Here is a 22,888-nt window from a genome sequence, read left to right on the forward strand (position 1 = left end):
CAGAGGGGCTGAAACAGAGTGCGAGAAACAGAGGGGCTGAAACCGAGGGCGAGAAACAGAGGGCGAGAAACAGAGGGGCTGAAACAGAGGGGCTGAAACAGAGGAGCTGAAACAGAGGGGCTGAAACAGAGGGGCTGAAACAGAGGGCGAGAAACAGTGGGCGAGTAACAGAGGACGAGAAACAGAGGGGCTGAAACAGAGGGGCTGAAACAGAGGGGCTGAAACAGAGGGTGAGAAACAGTGGGCGAGAAACAGATTGCGCGAAACAGAGGGCGTGAAACAGAGGGCGAGAAACAGAGGGGCTGAAACAGAGGGGCTGAAACAGAGGGGCGGAAACAGATGGCGAGAAACAGAGGGGCTGAAACAGAGGGGCTGAAACAGAGGGGCTGAAACAGAGGGGCTGAAACAGAGGGCGAGAAACAGAGGGCGAGAAACAGAGAGCGAGAAACAGAGGGCGAGAAACTGAGGGCGAGAAACAGAGGGCGAGAAACAGAGGGGCTGAAACAGAGGGGCTGAAACAGAGGGGCTGAAACAGAGGGGCTGATACAGAGGGGCTGAAACAGAGGGGCTGAAACAGAGGGCGAGAAACAGAGGGGCTGAAACAGAGGGGCTGAAACAGAGGGCGAGAAACAGAGGGTCTGAAACAGAGGGGCTGAAACAGAGGGGCTGAAACAGAGGGACTGTAACAGAGGGGCTGAAACAGAGGGGCTGAAACAGAGGGGCTGAAACAGAGGGCGAGAAACAGAGGGCGAGAAACAGGGGGCGAGAAACAGAGGGGCTGAAACAGAGGGGCTGAAACAGAGTGGCTGAAACAGAGGGGCTGAAACAGAGGGGCTGAAACAGAGGGCGAGAAACAGAGGGCGAGAAACAGAGTGGCTGAAACAGAGGGGCTGATACAGAGTGGCTGAAACAGAGGGGCTGAAACAGAGGGCGAGAAACAGAGGGGCTGAAACAGAAGGGCTGAAACAGAGGGCGAGAAACAGAGGGGCTGAAACATAGGGGCTGAAACAGAGGGGCTGAAACAGAGGGCGAGAAACAGAGGGCGATAAACAGAGGGGCTGAAACAGAGGGGCTGAAACAGAGGGGCTGAAACAGAGGGCGAGAAACAGAGGGCGAGAAACAGAGGGCGAGAAACAGTGGGGCTGAAACAGAGGGGCTGAAACAGAGGGGCTGAAACAGAGGGGCTGAAACAGAGGGCGAGAAACAGAGGGCGAGAAACAGAGGGGCTGAAACAGAGGGCGAGAAACAGAGGGCGAGAAACAGAGGGCGAGGAACAGAGGGGCTGAAACAGAGGGGCTGAAACAGAGGGGCTGAAACAGAGGGCGAGAAACAGAGAGCGAGAAACATAGGGCGAGAAACAGAGGGGCTGAAACAGAGGGGCTGAAACAGAGGGGCTGAAACAGAGGGGCTGAAACAGAGGGGCTGAAACAGAGGGCGAGAAACAGTGGGAGAGAAACAGAGGACGAGAAACAGAGGGGCTGAAACAGAGTGCGAGAAACAGAGGGGCTGAAACCGACGGCGAGAAACAGAGGGCGAGAAATAGAGAGCGAGAAACAGAGGGGTGAAACAGAGAGGATGAAACAGAGGGGCTGAAACAGTTGGCGAGAAACAGAGGGGCTGAAACAGAGGGGCTGAAACAGAGGGGCTGAAACAGAGGGGCTGGAACAGAGGGCGAGAAACAGAGGGCGAGAAACAGAGAGCGAGAAACAGAGGGCGAGAAACAGAGGGCGAGAAACAGAGGGCGAGAAACAGAGGGGCTGAAACAGAGGGGCTGAAACAGAGGGGCTGAAACAGAGGGGCTGATACAGAGGGGCTGAAACAGAGGGGCTGAAACAGAGGGCGAGAAAGAGAGGTGCTGAAACAGAGGGGCTGAAACAGAGGGGCTGAAACAGAGGGCGAGAAACAGAGGGGCTGAAACAGAGTGCGAGAAACAGAGGGGCTGAAACCGACGGCGAGAAACAGAGGGCGAGAAACAGAGGGGCTGAAACAGAGGGGCTGAAACAGAGGAGCTGAAACAGAGGGGCTGAAACAGAGGGGCTGAAACAGAGGGCGAGAAACAGTGGGCGAGAAACAGAGGACGAGAAACAGAGGGGCTGAAACAGAGGGGCTGAAACAGAGGGGCTGAAACAGAGGGCGAGAAACAGTGGGCGAGAAACAGAGAGCGCGAAACAGAGGGCGTGAAACAGAGGGCGAGAAACAGAGGGGCTGAAACAGAGGGGCTGAAACAGAGGGGCTGAAACAGATGGCGAGAAATAGAGGGGCTGAAACAGAGGGGCTGAAACAGATGGGCTGAAACAGAGGGGCTGAAACAGAGGGCGAGAAACAGAGGGCGAGAAACAGAGAGCGAGAAACAGAGGGCGAGAAACAGAGGGCGAGAAACAGAGGGTGAGAAACAGAGGGGCTGAAACAGTGGGGCTGAAACAGAGGGGCAGAAACAGAGGGGCTGATACAGAGGGGCTGAAACAGAGGGGCTGAAACAGAGGGCGAGAAACAGAGGGGCTGAAACAGAGGGGCTGAAACAGAGGGCGAGAAACAGAGGGGCTGAAACAGAGGGGCTGAAACAGAGGGCGAGAATCAGCGGGGCTGAAACAGAGGGGCTGAAACAGAGGGGCTGAAACAGAGGGACTGAAACAGAGGGTCTGAAACCGAGGGCGAGAAACAGAGGGGCTGAAACAGAGGGCGAGAAACAGAGGGCGAGAAACAGAGGGGGTGAAACAGTGGGGCTGAAACAGAGGAGATGAAACAGAAGGGCTGAAACAGAGGGGCTGAAACAGAGGGGCTGAAACAGAGGGCGAGAAACAGAGGGCGAGAAACAAAGAGCGAGAAACAGAGGGCGAGAAACAGAGGGCGAGAAACAGAGGGCGAGGAACAGAGGGGCTGAAACAGAGGGCCTGAAACAGAGGGCGAGAAACAGAGGGCGAGAAACAGAGGGCGAGAAACAGAGGGGCTGAAACAGAGTGGCTGAAACAGAGGGGCTGATACAGAGGGGCTGAAACAGAGGGCGTGAAACATTGGGGCTGAAACAGAGGGGCTGAAACAGAGGGCGAGAAACAGAGGGGCTGAAACAGAGGGGCTGAAACAGAGGGGCTGAAACAGAGGGACTGAAACAGAGGGGCTGAAACAGAGGGCGAGAAACAGAGGGGCTGAAACAGAGGGCGAGAAACAGAGGGGTTGTAACAGAGGGCGTGAAACAAAGGGCGAGAAACAGAGGTGGTGAAACAGAGGGGCTGAAACAGAGGGGCTGAAACAGAGGGGCTGAAACAGAGGGCGAGAAACAGAGGGGCTGAAACAGAGGGGCTGAAACAGATGGCGAGAAACAGACGGCCTGAAACAGTGGGCGAGAAACAGAGGGGCTGAAACAGAGGGCGAGAAACAGAGAGCGAGGAACAGAGGAGCTGAAACAGAGGGGCTGAAACAGAGGGCGAGAAACAGAGGGCGAGAAACAGAGAGCGAGAAACAGAGGGCGAGAAACAGAGGGCGAGAAACAGAGGGGCTGAAACAGAGGGGCTGAAACAGAGGGGCTGAAACAGAGGGGCTGAAACAGAGGGGCTGAAACAGAGGGCGAGAAACAGAGGGCGAGAAACAGAGGGGCTGAAACAGAGGGGCTGAAACAGACGGGCTGAAACAGAGGGCGAGAAACAGAGGGCGAGAAACAGAGAGCGAGAAACAGAGGGCGAGAAACAGAGGGGCTGAAACAGAGTGCGAGAAACAGAGGGGCTGAAACCGACGGCGAGAAACAGAGGGCGAGAAACAGAGGGGCTGAAACAGAGGGGCTGAAACAGAGGAGCTGAAACAGAGGGGCTGAAACAGAGAGGATGAAACAGAGGGGCTGAAACAGATGGCGAGAAACAGAGGGGCTGAAACAGAGGGGCTGAAACAGAGGGGCTGAAACAGAGGGGCTGGAACAGAGGGCGAGAAACAGAGGGCGAGAAACAGAGAGCGAGAAACAGAGGGCGAGAAACAGAGGGCGAGAAACAGAGGGCGAGAAACAGAGGGGCTGAAACAGAGGGGCTGAAACAGAGGGGCTGAAACAGAGGGGCTGATACAGAGGGGCTGAAACAGAGGGGCTGAAACAGAGGGCGAGAAACAGAGGTGCTGAAACAGAGGGGCTGAAACAGAGGGGCTGAAACAGAGGGCGAGAAACAGAGCGGCTGAAACAGAGGGGCTGAAACAGAGGAGGTGAAACAGAGGGGCTGAAACAGAGGGGCTGAAACAGAGGGCGAGAAACAGTGGGCGAGAAACAGAGGACGAGAAACAGAGGGGCTGAAACAGAGGGGCTGAAACAGAGGGGCTGAAACAGAGGGCGAGAAACAGTGGGCGATCAACAGAGAGCGCGAAACAGAGGGCGTGAAACAGAGGGCGAGAAACAGAGGGGCTGAAACAGAGGGGCTGAAACAGAGGGGCTGAAACAGATGGCGAGAAATAGAGGGGCTGAAACAGAGGGGCTGAAACAGATGGGCTGAAACAGAGGGGCTGAAACAGAGGGCGAGAAACAGAGGGCGAGAAACAGAGAGCGAGAAACAGAGGGCGAGAAAAAGAGGGCGAGAAACAGAGGGCGAGAAACAGAGGGGCTGAAACAGAGGGGCTGAAACAGAGGGGCAGAAACAGAGGGGCTGATACAGAGGGGCTGAAACAGAGGGGCTGAAACAGAGGGCGAGAAACAGAGGGGCTGAAACAGAGGGGCTGAAACATAGGGCGAGAAACAGAGGGGCTGAAACAGAGGGGCTGAAACAGAGGGCGAGAATCAGCGGGGCTGAAACAGAGGGGCTGAAACAGAGGGGCTGAAACAGAGGGACTGAAACAGAGGGTCTGAAACAGAGGGCGAGAAACAGAGGGGCTGAAACAGAGGGCGAGATACAGAGGGCGAGAAACAGAGGGGCTGAAACAGTGGGGCTGAAACAGAGGAGATGAAACAGAAGGGCTGAAACAGAGGGGCTGAAACAGAGGGGCTGAAACAGAGGGCGAGAAACAGAGGGCGAGAAACAAAGAGCGAGAAACAGAGGGCGAGAAACAGAGGGCGAGAAACAGAGGGCGAGGAACAGAGGGGCTGAAACAGAGGGCCAGAAACAGAGGGCGAGAAACAGAGGGCGAGAAACAGAGGGCGAGAAACAGAGGGGCTGAAACAGAGTGGCTGAAACAGAGGGGCTGATACAGAGGGGCTGAAACAGTGGGCGTGAAACATTGGGGCTGAAACAGAGGGGCTGAAACAGAGGGCGAGAAACAGAGGGGCTGAAACAGAGGGGCTGAAACAGAGGGGCTGAAACAGAGGGACTGAAACAGAGGGGCTGAAACAGAGGGCGAGAAACAGAGGGCCTGAAACAGAGGGCGAGAAACAGAGGGTTTGTAACAGAGGGCGTGAAACAAAGTGCGAGAAACAGAGGTGGTGAAACAGAGGGGCTGAAACAGAGGGGCTGAAACAGAGGGGCTGAAACAGAGGGCGAGAAACAGAGGGGCTGAAACAGAGGGGCTGAAACAGATGGCGAGAAACAGACGGCCTGAAACAGTGGGCGAGAAACAGAGGGGCTGAAACAGAGGGCGAGAAACAGAGAGCGAGGAACAGAGGAGCTGAAACAGAGGGGCTGAAACAGAGGGCGAGAAACAGAGGGCGAGAAACAGAGAGCGAGAAACAGAGGGCGAGAAACAGAGGGCGAGAAACAGAGGGGCTGAAACAGAGGGGCTGAAACAGAGGGGCTGAAACAGAGGGGCTGAAACAGAGGGGCTGAAACAGAGGGCGAGAAACAGAGGGCGAGAAACAGAGGGGCTGAAACAGAGGGGCTGAAACAGACGGGCTGAAACAGAGGGCGAGAAACTGAGGGCGAGAAACAGAGAGCGAGAAACAGAGGGCGAGAAACAGAGGGGCTGAAACAGAGGGCGAGAAACAGAGGGGCTGAAACCGACGGCGAGAAACAGAGGGCGAGAAACAGAGGGGCTGAAACAGAGGGGCTGAAACAGAGGAGCTGAAACAGAGGGGCTGAAACAGAGGGGCTGAAACAGAGGGCGAGAAACAGTGGGCGAGAAACAGAGGACGAGAAACAGAGGGGCTGAAACAGAGGGGCTGAAACAGAGGGGGTGAAACAGAGGGCGAGAAACAGTGGGCGAGAAACAGAGAGCGCGAAACAGAGGGCGTGAAACAGAGGGCGAGAAACAGAGGGGCTGAAACAGAGGGGCTGAAACAAAGCGGCTGAAACAGATGGCGAGAAATAGAGGGGCTGAAACAGAGGGGCTGAAACAGATGGGCTGAATCAGAGGGGCTGAAACAGAGGGCGAGAAACAGAGGGCGAGAAACAGAGAGCGAGAAACAGAGGGCGAGAAACAGAGGGCGAGAAACAGAGGGCGAGAAACAGAGGGGCTGAAACAGAGGGGCTGAAACAGAGGGGCAGAAACAGAGGGGCTGATACAGAGGGGCTGAAACAGAGGGGCTGAAACAGAGGGCGAGAAACAGAGGGGCTGAAACAGAGGGGCTGAAACAGAGGGCGAGAAACAGAGGGGCTGAAACAGAGGGGCTGAAAGAGAGGGCGAGAATCAGCGGGGCTGAAACAGAGGGGCTGAAACAGTTGGGCTGAAACAGAGGGACTGAAACAGAGGGTCTGAAACAGAGGGCGAGAAACAGAGGGGCTGAAACAGAGGGCGAGAAACAGAGGGCGAGAAACAGAGGGGCTGAAACAGTGGGGCTGAAACAGAGGAGATGAAACAGAAGGGCTGAAACAGAGGGGCTGAAACAGAGGGGCTGAAACAGAGGGCGAGAAACAGAGGGCGAGAAACAAAGAGCGAGAAACAGAGGGCGAGAAACAGAGGGCGAGAAACAGAGGGCGAGGAACAGAGGGGCTGAAACAGAGGGCCAGAAACAGAGGGCGAGGAACAGAGGGCGAGAAACAGAGGGCGAGAAACAGAGGGGCTGAAACAGAGTGGCTGAAACAGAGGGGCTGATACAGAGGGGCTGAAACAGAGGGCGTGAAACATTGGGGCTGAAACAGAGGGGCTGAAACAGAGGGCGAGAAACAGAGGGGCTGAAACAGAGGGGCTGAAACAGAGGGGCTGAAACAGAGGGACTGAAACAGAGGGGCTGAAACAGAGGGCGAGAAACAGAGGGGCTGAAACAGAGGGCGAGAAACAGAGGGGTTGTAACAGAGGGCGTGAAACAAAGGGCGAGAAACAGAGGTGGTGAAACAGAGGGGCTGAAACAGAGGGGCTGAAACAGAGGGGCTGAAACAGAGGGGCTGAAACAGAGGGCGAGAAACAGAGGGGCTGAAACAGAGGGGCTGAAACAGATGGCGAGAAACAGACGGCCTGAAACAGTGGGCGAGAAACAGAGGGGCTGAAACAGAGGGCGAGAAACAGAGAGCGAGGAACAGAGGAGCTGAAACAGAGGGGCTGAAACAGAGGGCGAGAAACAGAGGGCGAGAAACAGAGAGCGAGAAACAGAGGGCGAGAAACAGAGGGCGAGAAACAGAGGGGCTGAAACAGAGGGGCTGAAACAGAGGGGCTGAAACAGAGGGGCTGAAACAGAGGGGCTGAAACAGAGGGTGAGAAACAGAGGGCGAGAAACAGAGGGGCTGAAACCGAGGGGCTGAAACAGACGGGCTGAAACAGAGGGCGAGAAACAGAGGGCGAGAAACAGAGAGCGAGAAACAGAGGGCGAGAAACAGAGGGGCTGAAACAGAGGGGCTGAAACAGAGGGGCTGAAACAGAGGTCGAGAAACAGAGGGCGAGAAACAGAGAGCGAGAAACAGAGGGCGACAAACAGAGGGCGAGAAACAGAGGGGCTGAAACAGAGGGGCTGAAACAGAGGGGCTGAAACAGAGGGGCTGAAACAGAGGGCGAGAAACAGAGGGCGAGAAACAGAGAGCGAGAAACAGAGGGCGAGAAACAGAGGGCGAGAAACAGAGGGCGAGAAACAGAGGGGCTGAAACAGAGGGGCTGAAACAGAGGGGCTGAAACAGAGGGGCTGAAACAGAGGGCGAGAAACAGAGGGCGAGAAACAGAGGGGCTGAAACAGAGGGGCTGAAACAGAGGGCGAGAAACAGAGGGGCTGAAACAGAGGGGCTGAAACAGAGGGGCTGAAACAGAGGGACTGAAACAGAGGGGCTGAAACAGAGGGCAAGAAACAGAGGGGCTGAAACAGAGGGCGAGAAACAGAGGGGCTGAAACAGAGGGCGAGAAACAAAGGGCGAGAAACAGAGGTGCTGAAACAGAGGGGCTGAAACAGAGGGGCTGAAACAGAGGGCGAGAAACAGAGGGGCTGAAACAGAGGGGCTGAAACAGATGGCGAGAAACAGAGGGGCTGAAACAGTGGGCGAGAAACAGAGGTGCTGAAACAGAGGGCGAGAAACAGAGAGCGAGAAACAGAGGGCGAGAAACAGAGGGCGAGAAACAGGGGGCGAGAAACAGAGTGGCTGAAACACAGGGGCTGAAACAGAGGGGCTGAAACAGAGGGCGAGAAACAGAGGGCGAGAAACAGAGGGGCTGAAACAGAGGGGCTGAAACAGATGGCGAGAAACAGACGGCCTGAAACAGTGGGCGAGAAACAGAGGGGCTGAAACAGAGGGCGAGAAACAGAGAGCGAGGAACAGAGGAGCTGAAACAGAGGGGCTGAAACAGAGGGCGAGAAACAGAGGGCGAGAAACAGAGAGCGAGAAACAGAGGGCGAGAAACAGAGGGCGAGAAACAGAGGGGCTGAAACAGAGGGGCTGAAACAGAGGGGCTGAAACAGAGGGGCTGATACAGAGGGGCTGAAACAGAGGGCGAGAAACAGAGGGCGAGAAACAGAGGGGCTGAAACAGAGGGGCTGAAACAGACGGGCTGAAACAGAGGGCGAGAAACAGAGGGCGAGAAACAGAGAGCGAGAAACAGAGGGCGAGAAACAGAGGGGCTGAAACAGAGTGCGAGAAACAGAGGGGCTGAAACCGACGGCGAGAAAGAGAGGGCGAGAAACAGAGCGGCTGAAACAGAGGGGCTGAAACAGAGGAGCTGAAACAGAGGGGCTGAAACAGAGGGGCTGAAACAGAGGGCGAGAAACAGTGGGCGAGAAACAGAGGACGAGAAACAGAGGGGCTGAAACAGAGGGGCTGAAACAGAGGGGCTGAAACAGAGGGCGAGAAACAGTGGGCGAGAAACAGAGAGCGCGAAACAGAGGGCGTGAAACAGAGGGCGAGAAACAGAGGGGCTGAAACAGAGGGGCTGAAACAGAGCGGCTGAAACAGATGGCGAGAAATAGAGGGGCTGAAACAGAGGGGCTGAAACAGATGGGCTGAATCAGAGGGGCTGAAACAGAGGGCGAGAAACAGAGGGCGAGAAACAGAGAGCGAGAAACAGAGGGCGAGAAACAGAGGGCGAGAAACAGAGGGCGAGCAACAGAGGGGCTGAAACAGAGGGGCTGAAACAGAGGGGCAGAAACAGAGGGGCTGATACAGAGGGGCTGAAACAGAGGGGCTGAAACAGAGGGCGAGAAACAGAGGGGCTGAAACAGAGGGGCTGAAACAGAGGGCGAGAAACAGAGGGGCTGAAACAGAGGGGCTGAAACAGAGGGCGAGAATCAGCGGGGCTGAAACAGAGGGGCTGAAACAGTTGGGCTGAAACAGAGGGACTGAAACAGAGGGTCTGAAACAGAGGGCGAGAAACAGAGGGGCTGAAACAGAGGGCGAGAAACAGAGGGCGAGAAACAGAGGGGCTGAAACAGTGGGGCTGAAACAGAGGAGATGAAACAGAAGGGCTGAAACAGAGGGGCTGAAACAGAGGGGCTGAAACAGAGGGCGAGAAACAGAGGGCGAGAAACAAAGAGCGAGAAACAGAGGGCGAGAAACAGAGGGCGAGAAACAGAGGGCGAGGAACAGAGGGGCTGAAACAGAGGGCCTGAAACAGAGGGCGAGAAACAGAGGGCGAGAAACAGAGGGCGAGAAACAGAGGGGCTGAAACAGAGTGGCTGAAACAGAGGGGCTGATACAGAGGGGCTGAAACAGAGGGCGTGAAACATTGGGGCTGAAACAGAGGGGCTGAAACAGAGGGCGAGAAACAGAGGGGCTGAAACAGAGGGGCTGAAACAGAGGGGCTGAAACAGAGGGACTGAAACAGAGGGGCTGAAACAGAGGGCGAGAAACAGAGGGGCTGAAACAGAGGGCGAGAAACAGAGGGGTTGTAACAGAGGGCGTGAAACAAAGGGCGAGAAACAGAGGTGGTGAAACAGAGGGGCTGAAACAGAGGGGCTGAAACAGAGGGGCTGAAACAGAGGGGCTGAAACAGAGGGCGAGAAACAGAGGGGCTGAAACAGAGGGGCTGAAACAGATGGCGAGAAACAGACGGCCTGAAACAGTGGGCGAGAAACAGAGGGGCTGAAACAGAGGGCGAGAAACAGAGAGCGAGGAACAGAGGAGCTGAAACAGAGGGGCTGAAACAGAGGGCGAGAAACAGAGGGCGAGAAACAGAGAGCGAGAAACAGAGGGCGAGAAACAGAGGGCGAGAAACAGAGGGGCTGAAACAGAGGGGCTGAAACAGAGGGGCTGAAACAGAGGGGCTGAAACAGAGGGGCTGAAACAGAGGGCGAGAAACAGAGGGCGAGAAACAGAGGGGCTGAAACCGAGGGGCTGAAACAGACGGGCTGAAACAGAGGGCGAGAAACAGAGGGCGAGAAACAGAGAGCGAGAAACAGAGGGCGAGAAACAGAGGGGCTGAAACAGAGGGGCTGAAACAGAGGGGCTGAAACAGAGGGCGAGAAACAGAGGGCGAGAAACAGAGAGCGAGAAACAGAGGGCGACAAACAGAGGGCGAGAAACAGAGGGGCTGAAACAGAGGGGCTGAAACAGAGGGGCTGAAACAGAGGGGCTGAAACAGAGGGCGAGAAACAGAGGGCGAGAAACAGAGAGCGAGAAACAGAGGGCGAGAAACAGAGGGCGAGAAACAGAGGGCGAGAAACAGAGGGGCTGAAACAGAGGGGCTGAAACAGAGGGGCTGAAACAGAGGGGCTGAAACAGAGGGCGAGAAACAGAGGGCGAGAAACAGAGGGGCTGAAACAGAGGGGCTGAAACAGAGGGCGAGAAACAGAGGGGCTGAAACAGAGGGGCTGAAACAGAGGGGCTGAAACAGAGGGACTGAAACAGAGGGGCTGAAACAGAGGGCAAGAAACAGAGGGGCTGAAACAGAGGGCGAGAAACAGAGGGGCTGAAACAGAGGGCGAGAAACAAAGGGCGAGAAACAGAGGTGCTGAAACAGAGGGGCTGAAACAGAGGGGCTGAAACCGAGGGCGAGAAACAGAGGGGCTGAAACAGAGGGGCTGAAACAGATGGCGAGAAACAGAGGGGCTGAAACAGTGGGCGAGAAACAGAGGGGCTGAAACAGAGGGCGAGAAACAGAGAGCGAGAAACAGAGGGCGAGAAACAGAGGGCGAGAAACAGGGGGCGAGAAACAGAGTGGCTGAAACACAGGGGCTGAAAGAGAGGGGCTGAAACAGAGGGCGAGAAACAGAGGGGCTGAAACAGAGGGCGTGAAACAAAGGGCGAGAAACAGAGGTGCTGAAACAGTGGGGCTGAAACAGAGGGGCTGAAACAGAGGGGCTGAAACAGAGGGCGAGAAACAGAGGGGCTGAAACAGAGGGGCTGAAACAGATGGCGAGAAACAGAGGGGCTGAAACAGTGGGCGAGAAACAGAGGGGCTGAAACAGAGGGCGAGAAACAGAGAGCGAGAAACAGAGGGCGAGAAACAGAGGGCGAGAAACAGGGGGCGAGAAACAGAGGGGCTGAAACAGAGGGGCTGAAACAGAGGGGCTGAAACAGAGGGGCTGAAACAGAGGGCGAGAAACAGAGGGCGAGAAACAGAGGGGCTGAAACAGAGGGGCTGATACAGAGGGGCTGAAACAGAGGGGCTGAAACAGTGGGCGAGAAACAGAGGGGCTGAAACAGAGGGGCTGAAACAGAGGGGCTGAAACAGAGGGCGAGAAACAGAGGGCGATAAACAGAGGGGCTGAAACAGAGGGGCTGAAACAGAGGGGCTGAACCTGAGGGCGAGAAACAGAGGGCGAGAAACAGAGGGCGAGAAACAGAGGGCGAGAAACAGAGGGGCTGAAACAGAGGGGCTGAAACAGAGGGTCTGAAACAGAGGGGCTGAAACAGAGGGGCTGAAACAGAGGGGTTGAAACAGAGGGGCTGAAACAAAGGGGCTGAAACAGAGGGGCTGAAACAGAGGGCGAGCAACAGAGGGCGAGAAACAGAGGGCGAGGAACAGAGGGGCTGAAACAGAGGGGCTGAAACAGAGGGGCTGAAACAGAGGGCGATAAACAGAGGGCGAGAAACAGAGAGCGAGAAACAGAGGGCGAGAAACAGAGGGCGAGAAACAGAGGGGCTGAAACAGAGGGGCTGAAACAGAGGGGCTGAAACAGAGGGCGAGAAACAGTGGGCGAGAAACAGAGGACGAAAAACAGAGGGGCTGAAACAGATGGCGAGAAACAGAGGGGCTGAAACAGAGGGCGAGAAACAGAGAAAGAGAAACAGAGGGCGAGAAACAGAGGGGCTGAAACAGAGGGGCTGAAACGGAGGGGCTGAAACAGATGGGCTGAAACAGAGGGGCTGAAACAGAGGGGCTGAAGCAGTGGGCGAGAAACAGAGGGTGAGAAACAGAGGGCGAGAAACAGAGGGGCTGAAACAGAGGGGCTGATACCTGATGTCTGAAACAGAGGGTCTGAAACAGAGGGCGAGAAACAGAGGGGCTGAAACAGAGGGCGAGAAACAGTTGGGCTGAAACAGAGGGGCTTAAACAGAAGGGCTGAAAAAGAGGGGCTGAAACAGAGGGGCTGAAACAGAGGGGCTGAAGCAGAGGGCGAGAAACAGAGGGGCTGAAACAGAGGGCGAGAAACAGAGGGGCTGAAACCGAGGGCGAGAAACAGAGGGCGAGAAACAGAGGGGCTGAAACAGAGGGGCTGAAACAGAGGAGCTGAAACAGAGGGGCTGATACAGAGGGGATGAAACAGAGGGCGAGAAACAGAGGGGCTGAAACAGAGGGGCTGAAACAGAGGGGCTGAAACAGAGGGGCTGAAACAGAGGGCGAGAAACAGTGGTCGAGAAACAGAGGGAGAGAAACAGAGGGGCTGAAACAGAGGGGCTGAAACAGAGGGGCTGAAACAGAGGGCGAGAAACAGAGGGCGAGAAACAGAGAGCGAGAAACAGAGGGCGAGAAACAGAGGGAGAGAAACAGAGGGCGAGAAACAGAGGGGCTGAAACAGAGGGGCTGAAACAGAGTAGATGAAACAGAGGGGCTGAAACAGAGGGCGAGAAACAGAGGGCGAGAAACAGAGGGCGAGAAACAGAGGGGCTGAAACAGAGTGGCTGAAACAGAGGGGCTGAAACAGAGGGGCTGAAACAGAGGGCGAGAAACAGAGGGGCTGAAACAGAGGGGCTGAAACAGAGGGCGAGAAACAGAGGGGCTGAAACAGAGGGGCTGCAACAGAGGGGCTGAAACAGAGTGACTGAAACAGAGGGGCTGAAACAGAGGGCGAGAAACAGAGGGGCTGAAACAGAGGGCGAGAAACAGAGGGGCTGAAACAGAGGGCATGAAACAAAGGGCGAGAAACAGAGGTGCTGAAACAGTGGTGCTGAAACTGAGGGGTTGAAACAGAGGGGCTGAAACAGAGGGGCTGAAACAGAGGGCGAGAAACAGAGGGGCTGAAACCGAGGGGCTGAAACAGATGGTGAGAAACAGAGGGGCTGAAACAGTGGGCGAGAAACAGAGGGGCTGAAACAGAGGGCGAGAAACAGAGAGCGAGGAACAGAGGAGCTGAAACAGAGGGGCTGAAACAGAGGGCGAGAAACAGAGGGCGAGAAACAGAGAGCGAGTAACAGAGGGCGAGAAACAGAGGGCGAGAAACAGAGGGGCTGAAACAGAGGGGCTGAAACAGAGGGGCTGAAACAGAGGGGCTGAAACAGAGGGCGAGAAACAGTGGGCGAGAAACAGAGGGCGAGAAACAGAGGGGCTGAAACAGAGGGGCTGAAACAGAGGGGCTGAAACAGAGGGCGAGAAACAGAGGGCGAGAAACAGAGAGCGAGAAACAGAGGGCGAGAAACAGAGGGCGAGAAACAGAGGGGCTGAAACAGAGGGGCTGAAACAGAGGGGCTGAAACAGAGGGGCTGAAACAGTGGGCGAAAAACAGAGGGCGAGAAACAGAGAGCGAGAAACAGAGGGCGAGAAACAGCGGGCGAGAAACAGAGGACGAGAAACAGAGGGGCTGAAACAGAGGGGCTGAAACAGAGGGGCAGAAACAGAGGGCGAGAAACAGAGGGCGAGAAACAGAGGGGCTGAAACAGAGTGGCTGAAACAGAGGGGCTGAAACGGAGGGGCTGAAACAGAGGGCGAGAAACAGAGGGGCTGAAACAGAGGGGCTGAAACAGAGGGCGAGAAACAGAGGGGCTGAAACAAAGGGGCTGAAACAGAGGGGCTGAAACAGAGGGACTGAAACAGAGGGGATGAAACAGAGGGCGAGAAACAGAGGTGCTGAAACAGAGTGCGAGAAACAGAGGGGCTGAAACAGACGGCGAGAAACAAAGGGCGAGAAACAGAGGGCGAGAAACAGAGGGCGAGAAACAGGGGGCGAGAAACAGAGGGGCTGAAACAGAGGGGCTGAAACAGAGGGGCTGAAACAGAGGGTCTGAAACAGAGGGGCTGAAACAGAGGGCGAGAAACAAAGGGCGAGAAACAGAGTGGCTGAAACAGAGGGGCTGATACAGAGTGGCTGAAACAGAGGGGCTGAAACAGAGGGCGAGAAACAGAGGGGCTGAAACAGAGGGGCTGAAACAGAGGGGCTGAAACAGAGGGCGAGAAAAAGAGGGCGATAAACAGAGGGGCTGAAACAGAGGGGCTGAAACAGAGGAGCTGAAACAGAGGGCGAGAAACAGAGGGCGAGAAACAGAGGGCGAGAAACAGAGGGGCTGAAACAGAGGGGCTGAAACAGAGGGGCTGAAACAGAGGGGCTGAAACAAAAGGGGCTGAAACAGAGGGGCTGACACAGAGCGCGAGAAACAGAGGGCGAGAAACAGAGGGCGAGGAACAGAGCGGCTGAAACAGAGGGGCAGAAACAGAGGGGCTGAAACAGAGGGCGAGAAACAGAGGGCGAGAAACAGAGAGCTTGAAACATAGGGCGAGAAACAGATGGCGAGAAACAGAGGGGCTGAAACAGTGGGGCTGAAACAGAGGGGCTGAAACAGAGGGGCTGAAACAGAGGGCGAGAAACAGTGGGAGAGAAACAGAGGGGCTGAAACAGAGGGGCTGAAACAGATGGCGAGAAACAGACGGCCTGAAACAGTGGGCGAGAAACAGAGGGGCTGAAACAGAGGGCGAGAAACAGAGAGCGAGGAACAGAGGAGCTGAAACAGAGGGGCTGAAACAGAGGGCGAGAAACAGAGGGCGAGAAACAGAGAGCGAGAAACAGAGGGCGAGAAACAGAGGGCGAGAAACAGAGGGCGAGAAACAGAGGGGCTGAAACAGAGGGGCTGAAACAGAGGGGCTGAAACAGAGGGGCTGATACAGAGGGGCTGAAACAGAGGGGCTGAAACAGAGGGCGAGAAACAGAGGGGCTGAAACAGAGGGGCTGAAACAGAGGGGCTGAAAGAGAGGGCGAGAAACAGAGGGGCTGAAACAGAGTGCGAGAAACAGAGGGGCTGAAACCGAGGGCGAGAAACAGAGGGCGAGAAACAGAGGGGCTGAAACATAGGGGCTGAAACAGAGGAGCTGAAACAGAGGGGCTGAAACAGAGGGCCTGAAACAGAGGGTGAGAAACAGTTGGCGAGAAACAGAGGACGAGAAACAGAGGGGCTGAAACAGAGGGGCTGAACCAGAGGGGCTGAAACAGAGGGCGAGAAACAGTGGGCGAGAAACAGAGAGCGCGAAACAGAGGGCGTGAAACAGAGGGCGAGAAACAGAGGGGCTGAAACAGAGGGGCTGAAACAGAGGGGCTGAAACAGATGGCCAGAAACAGAGGGGCTGAAACAGAGGGGCTGAAACAGAGGGGCTGAAACAGAGGGGCTGAAACAGAGGTCGAGAAACAGAGGGCGAGAAACAGAGGGCGAGAAACAGAGGGCGAGAAACAGAGGGGCTGAAACAGAGGGGCTGAAACAGAGGGGCTGAAACAGAGGGGCTGATACAGAGGGGCTGAAACAGAGGGGCTGAAACAGAGGGCGAGAAACAGAGGGGCTGAAACAGAGGGGCTGAAACAGAGGGCGAGAAACAGAGGGGCTGAAACAGAGGGGCTGAAACAGAGGGGCTGAAACAGAGGGACTGAAACAGAGGGGCTGAAACAGAGGGCGAGAAACAGAGGGGCGGAAACAGAGGGCGAGAAACAGAGGGGCTGAAACAGAGAGCGAGAAACAAAGGGCGAGAAAGAATGGTGCTGAATAAGAGGGGCTGAAACAGAGGGGCTGAAACAGAAGGGCTGAAACAGAGGGCGAGAAACAGATGGGGCTGAAACAGAGGGGCTGAAACAGATGGCGAGAAACAGAGGGGCTGTAACTGTGGGCGAGAAACAGAGGGGCTGAAACAGAGGGCGAGAAACAGAGAAAGAGAAACAGAGGGCGAGAAACAGAGGGGCTGAAACAGAGGGGCTGAAACAGAGGGGCTGAAACAGATGGGCTGAAACAGAGGGGCTGAAACAGAGGGGCTGAAACAGTGGGCGAGAAACAGAGGGTGAGAAACAGAGGGCGAGAAACAGAGGGCGAGAAACAGAGGGGCTGAAACAGAGGGGCTGATACTGAGGGGCTGAAACTGAGGGTCTGAAACATAGGGCGAGAAACAGAGGGGCTGAAAAAGAGGGCGAGAAACAGAGGGGGTGAAACAGTTGGGCTTAAACAGAAGGGCTGAAAAAGAGGGGCTGAAACAGAGGGGCTGAAACAGAGGGGCTGAAACAGAGGGCGAGAAACAGAGGGGCTGAAACAGAGGGCGAGAAACAGAGGGGCTGAAACCGATGGCGAGAAACAGAGGGCGAGAAACAGAGGGGTGAAACAGAGGGGCTGAAACAGAGGGGCTGAAACAGAGGGGCTGAAACAAAAGGGGCTGAAACAGAGGGGCTGACACAGAGCGCGAGAAACAGAGGGCGAGAAACAGAGGGCGAGGAACAGAGCGGCTGAAACAGAGGGGCAGAAACAGAGGGGCTGAAACAGAGGGCGAGAAACAGAGGGCGAGAAACAGAGAGCGAGAAACATAGGGCGAGAAACAGATGGCGAGAAACAGAGGGGCTGAAACAGTGGGGCTGAAACAGAGGGGCTGAAACAGAGGGGCTGAAACAGAGGGCGAGAAACAGTGGGAGAGAAACAGAGGGGCTGAAACAGAGGGGCTGAAACAGATGGCGAGAAACAGACGGCCTGAAACAGTGGGCGAGAAACAGAGGGGCTGAAACAGAGGGCGAGAAACAGAGAGCGAGGAACAGAGGAGCTGAAACAGAGGGGCTGAAACAGAGGGCGAGAAACAGAGGGCGAGAAACAGAGAGCGAGAAACAGAGGGCGAGAAACAGAGGGCGAGAAACAGAGGGCGAGAAACAGAGGGGCTGAAACAGAGGGGCTGAAACAGAGGGGCTGAAACAGAGGGGCTGATACAGAGGGGCTGAAACAGAGGGGCTGAAACAGAGGGCGAGAAACAGAGGGGCTGAAACAGAGGGGCTGAAACAGAGGGGCTGAAAGAGAGGGCGAGAAACAGAGGGGCTGAAACAGAGTGCGAGAAACAGAGGGGCTGAAACCGAGGGCGAGAAACAGAGGGCGAGAAACAGAGGGGCTGAAACATAGGGGCTGAAACAGAGGAGCTGAAACAGAGGGGCTGAAACAGAGGGCCTGAAACAGAGGGTGAGAAACAGTTGGCGAGAAACAGAGGACGAGAAACAGAGGGGCTGAAACAGAGGGGCTGAACCAGAGGGGCTGAAACAGAGGGCGAGAAACAGTGGGCGAGAAACAGAGAGCGCGAAACAGAGGGCGTGAAACAGAGGGCGAGAAACAGAGGGGCTGAAACAGAGGGGCTGAAACAGAGGGGCTGAAACAGATGGCCAGAAACAGAGGGGCTGAAACAGAGGGGCTGAAACAGAGGGGCTGAAACAGAGGGGCTGAAACAGAGGTCGAGAAACAGAGGGCGAGAAACAGAGGGCGAGAAACAGAGGGCGAGAAACAGAGGGGCTGAAACAGAGGGGCTGAAACAGAGGGGCTGAAACAGAGGGGCTGATACAGAGGGGCTGAAACAGAGGGGCTGAAACAGAGGGCGAGAAACAGAGGGGCTGAAACAGAGGGGCTGAAACAGAGGGCGAGAAACAGAGGGGCTGAAACAGAGGGGCTGAAACAGAGGGGCTGAAACAGAGGGACTGAAACAGAGGGGCTGAAACAGAGGGCGAGAAACAGAGGGGCGGAAACAGAGGGCGAGAAACAGAGGGGCTGAAACAGAGAGCGAGAAACAAAGGGCGAGAAAGAATGGTGCTGAATAAGAGGGGCTGAAACAGAGGGGCTGAAACAGAAGGGCTGAAACAGAGGGCGAGAAACAGATGGGGCTGAAACAGAGGGGCTGAAACAGATGGCGAGAAACAGAGGGGCTGTAACTGTGGGCGAGAAACAGAGGGGCTGAAACAGAGGGCGAGAAACAGAGAAAGAGAAACAGAGGGCGAGAAACAGAGGGGCTGAAACAGAGGGGCTGAAACAGAGGGGCCTAAACAGATGGGCTGAAACAGAGGGGCTGAAACAGAGGGGCTGAAACAGTGGGCGAGAAACAGAGGGTGAGAAACAGAGGGCGAGAAACAGAGGGCGAGAAACAGAGGGGCTGAAACAGAGGGGCTGATACTGAGGGGCTGAAACTGAGGGTCTGAAACATAGGGCGAGAAACAGAGGGGCTGAAAAAGAGGGCGAGAAACAGAGGGGGTGAAACAGTTGGGCTTAAACAGAAGGGCTGAAAAAGAGGGGCTGAAACAGAGGGGCTGAAACAGAGGGGCTGAAACAGAGGGCGAGAAACAGAGGGGCTGAAACAGAGGGCGAGAAACAGAGGGGCTGAAACCGATGGCGAGAAACAGAGGGCGAGAAACAGAGGGGTGAAACAGAGGGGCTGAAACAGAGGAGCTGAAACAGAGGGGCTGAAACAGAGGGGATGAAACAGAGGGCGAGAAACAGAGGGGCTGAAACAGAGGGGCTGAAACAGAGGGGCTGAAACAGAGGGCGAGAAACAGAGGGCGAGAAACAGAGAGCGAGAAACAGAGGGCGAGAAACAGAGGGCGAGAAACAGAGGGCGAGAAACAGAGGGGCTGAAACAGAGTGGCTGAAACAGAGGGGATGAAACAGAAGGGCTGAAACAGAGGGGCTGAAACAGAGGGGCTGAAACAGAGGGCGAGAAACAGAGGGCGAGAAACAAAGAGCGAGAAACAGAGGGCGAGAAACAGAGGGCGAGAAACAGAGGGCGAGGAACAGAGGGGATGAAACAGAGGGGCTGAAACAGAGGGCGAGAAACAGAGGGCGAGAAACAGAGGGGCTGAAACAGAGTGGCTGAAAGAGAGGGGCTGATACAGAGGGGCTGAAACAGAGGGCGAGAAACAGAGGGACTGAAACAGAGGGGCTGAAACATAGGGCGAGAAACAGAGGGGCTGAAACAGAGGGGCTGAAACAGAGGGACTGAAACAGAGGGGCTGAAACAGAGGGCGAGAAACAGAGGGGCTGAAACAGCGGGCGTGAAACAAAGGGCGAGAAACAGAGGTGCTGAAACAGAGGGGCTGAAACAGAGGGGCTGAAACAGAGGGGCTGAAACAGAGGGGCTGAAACAGAGGGCGAGAAACAGAGGGGCTGAAACAGAGGGGCTGAAACAGATGGCGAGAAACAGACGGCCTGAAACAGTGGGCGAGAAACAGAGGGGCTGAAACAGAGGGCGAGATACAGAGACCGAGGAACAGAGGGGCTGAAACAGAGGGGCTGAAACAGAGGGCGAGAAACAGAGGGCGAGAAACAGAGAGCGAGAAACAGAGGGCGAGATACAGAGTTCGAGAAACAGAGGGGCTGCAACAGAGGGGCTGAAACAGAGGGGCTGAAACAGAGGGGCTGACACAGAAGGCGAGAATCAGTGGGCGAGAAACAGAGGGCGAGAAACAGAGGGGCTGAAACAGAGGGGCTGAAACAGAGGGGCTGAAACAGAGGGGCTGAAGCAGAGGGCGAGAAACAGAGGGGCTGAAACAGAGGGCGAGAAACAGAGGGGCTGAAACCGAGGGCGAGAAACAGAGGGCGAGAAACAGAGGGGCTGAAACAGAGGGGCTGAAACAGAGGAGCTGAAACAGAGGGGCTGAAACAGAGGGGATGAAACAGAGGGCGAGAAACAGAGGGGCTGAAACAGAGGGGCTGAAACAGAGGGGCTGAAACAGAGGGGCTGAAACAGAGGGCGAGAAACAGTGGTCGAGAAACAGAGGGAGAGAAACAGAGGGGCTGAAACAGAGGGGCTGAAACAGAGGGGCTGAAACAGAGGGCGAGAAACAGAGGGCGAGAAAAAGAGAGCGAGAAACAGAGGGCGAGAAACAGAGGGAGAGAAACAGAGGGCGAGAAACAGAGGGGCTGAAACAGAGGGGCTGAAACAGAGTAGATGAAACAGAGGGGCTGAAACAGAGGGCGAGAAACAGAGGGCGAGAAACAGAGGGCGAGAAACAGATTGGCTGAAACAGAGTGGCTGAACAAGAGGGGCTGAAACAGAGGGGCTGAAACAGAGGGCGAGAAACAGAGGGGCTGAAACAGAGGGGCTGAAACAGAGGGCGAGAAACAGAGGGGTTGAAACAGAGGGGCTGAAACAGAGGGGCTGAAACAGAGTGACTGAAACAGAGGGGCTGAAACAGAGGGCGAGAAACAGACGGGCTGAAACAGAGGGCGAGAAACAGAGGGGCTGAAACAGAGGGCGTGAAACAAAGGGCGAGAAACAGAGGTGCTGAAACAGTGGTGCTGAAACTGAGGGGTTGAAACAGAGGGGCTGAAACAGAGGGGCTGAAACAGAGGGCGAGAAACAGAGGGGCTGAAACCGAGGGGCTGAAACAGATGGCGAGAAACAGAGGTGCTGAAACAGTGGGCGAGAAACAGAGGGGCTGAAACAGAGGGCGAGAAACAGAGAGCGAGCAACAGAGGAGCTGAAACAGAGGGGCTGAAACAGAGGGCGAGAAACAGAGGGCGGGAAACAGAGAGCGAGAAACAGAGGGCGAGAAACAGAGGGCGAGAAACAGAGGGGCTGAAACAGAGGGGCTGAAACAGAGGGGCTGAAACAGAGGGGCTGAAACAGAGGGCGAGAAACAGTGGGCGAGAAACAGAGGGCGAGAAACAGAGGGGCTGAAACAGAGGGGCTGAAACAGAGGGGCTGAAACAGAGGGCGAGAAACAGAGGGCGAGAAACAGAGAGCGAGAAACAGAGGGCGAGAAACAGAGGGCGAGAAACAGAGGGGCTGAAACAGAGGGGCTGAAACAGAGGGGCTGAAACAGAGGGGCTGAAACAGTGGGCGAGAAACAGAGGGCGAGAAACAGAGAGCGAGAAACAGAGGGCGAGAAACAGCGGGCGAGAAACAGAGGGCGAGAAACAGAGGGGCTGAAACAGAGGGGCTGAAACAGAGGGGCAGAAACAGAGGGCGAGAAACAGAGGGCGAGAAACAGAGGGGCTGAAACAGAGTGGCTGAAACAGAGGGGCTGAAACAGAGGTGCTGAAACAGAGGGCGAGAAACAGAGGGACTGAAACAGAGGGGCTGAAACAGAGGGCGAGAAACAGAGGGGCTGAAACAAAGGGGCTGAAACAGAGGGGCTGAAACAGAGGGACTGAAACAGAGGGGATGAAACAGAGGGCGAGAAACAGAGGGGCTGAAACAGAGTGCGAGAAACAGAGGGGCTGAAACAGAGGGCGAGAAACAAAGGGCGAGAAACAGAGGGCGAGAAACAGAGGGCGAGAAACAGGGGGCGAGAAACAGAGGGCGAGAAACAGGGGGCGAGAAACAGAGGGGCTGAAACAGAGGGGCTGAAACAGAGGGCGAGAAACAAAGGGCGAGAAACAGAGGGCGAGAAACAGAGGGCGAGAAACAGGGGGCGAGAAACAGAGGGGCTGAAACAGAGGGGCTGAAACAGAGGGGCTGAAACAGAGGGGCTGAATCAGAGGGGCTGAAACAGAGTGCGAGAAACAGAGGGCGAGAAACAGAGTGGCTGAAACAGAGGGGCTGATACAGAGTGGCTGAAACAGAGGGGCTGAATCAGAGGGGCTGAAACAGAGGGCGAGAAACAGAGGGGCTGAAACAGAGGGGCTGAAACAGAGGGCGAGAAACAGAGGGCGATAAACAGAGGGGTTGAAACAGACGGGCTGAAACAGAGGGGCTGAAACAGAGGGCGAGAAACAGAGGGCGAGAAACAGAGGGCGAGAAACAGAGGGGCTGAAACAGAGGGGCTGAAACAGAGGGGCTGAAACAGAGGGGCTGAAACAAAGGGGCTGAAACAGAGGGGCTGAAACAGAGGGCGAGAAACAGAGGGCGAGAAACAGAGGGCGAGGAACAGAGGGGCTGAAACAGAGGGGTTGAAACAGAGGGGCTGAAACAGAGGGCGAGAAACAGAGGGCGAGAAACAGAGAGCGAGAAACAGAGGGCGAGAAACAGATGGCGAGAAACAGAGGGGCTGAAACAGAGGGGCTGAAACAGAGGGGCTGAAACAGAGGGCGAGAAACAGTGGGAGAGAAACAGAGGACGAGAAACAGAGGGGCTGAAACAGAGGGGCTGAAACAGAGGGGCTGAAACAGAGGGCGAGAAACAGAGGGCGAGAAATAGAGAGCGAGAAACAGAGGGCGAGAAACAGAGGGCGAGAAACAGAGGGGCTGAAACAGAGAGGCTGAAACAGAGGGGCTGAAACAGATGGCGAGAAACAGAGGGGCTGAAACAGAGGGGCTGAAACAGAGGGGCTGAAACAGAGGGGCTG

The sequence above is a fragment of the Stegostoma tigrinum genome, chromosome 29 (assembly GCF_030684315.1).
Source record: "Stegostoma tigrinum isolate sSteTig4 chromosome 29, sSteTig4.hap1, whole genome shotgun sequence".
NCBI lineage: Eukaryota > Metazoa > Chordata > Chondrichthyes > Orectolobiformes > Stegostomatidae > Stegostoma > Stegostoma tigrinum.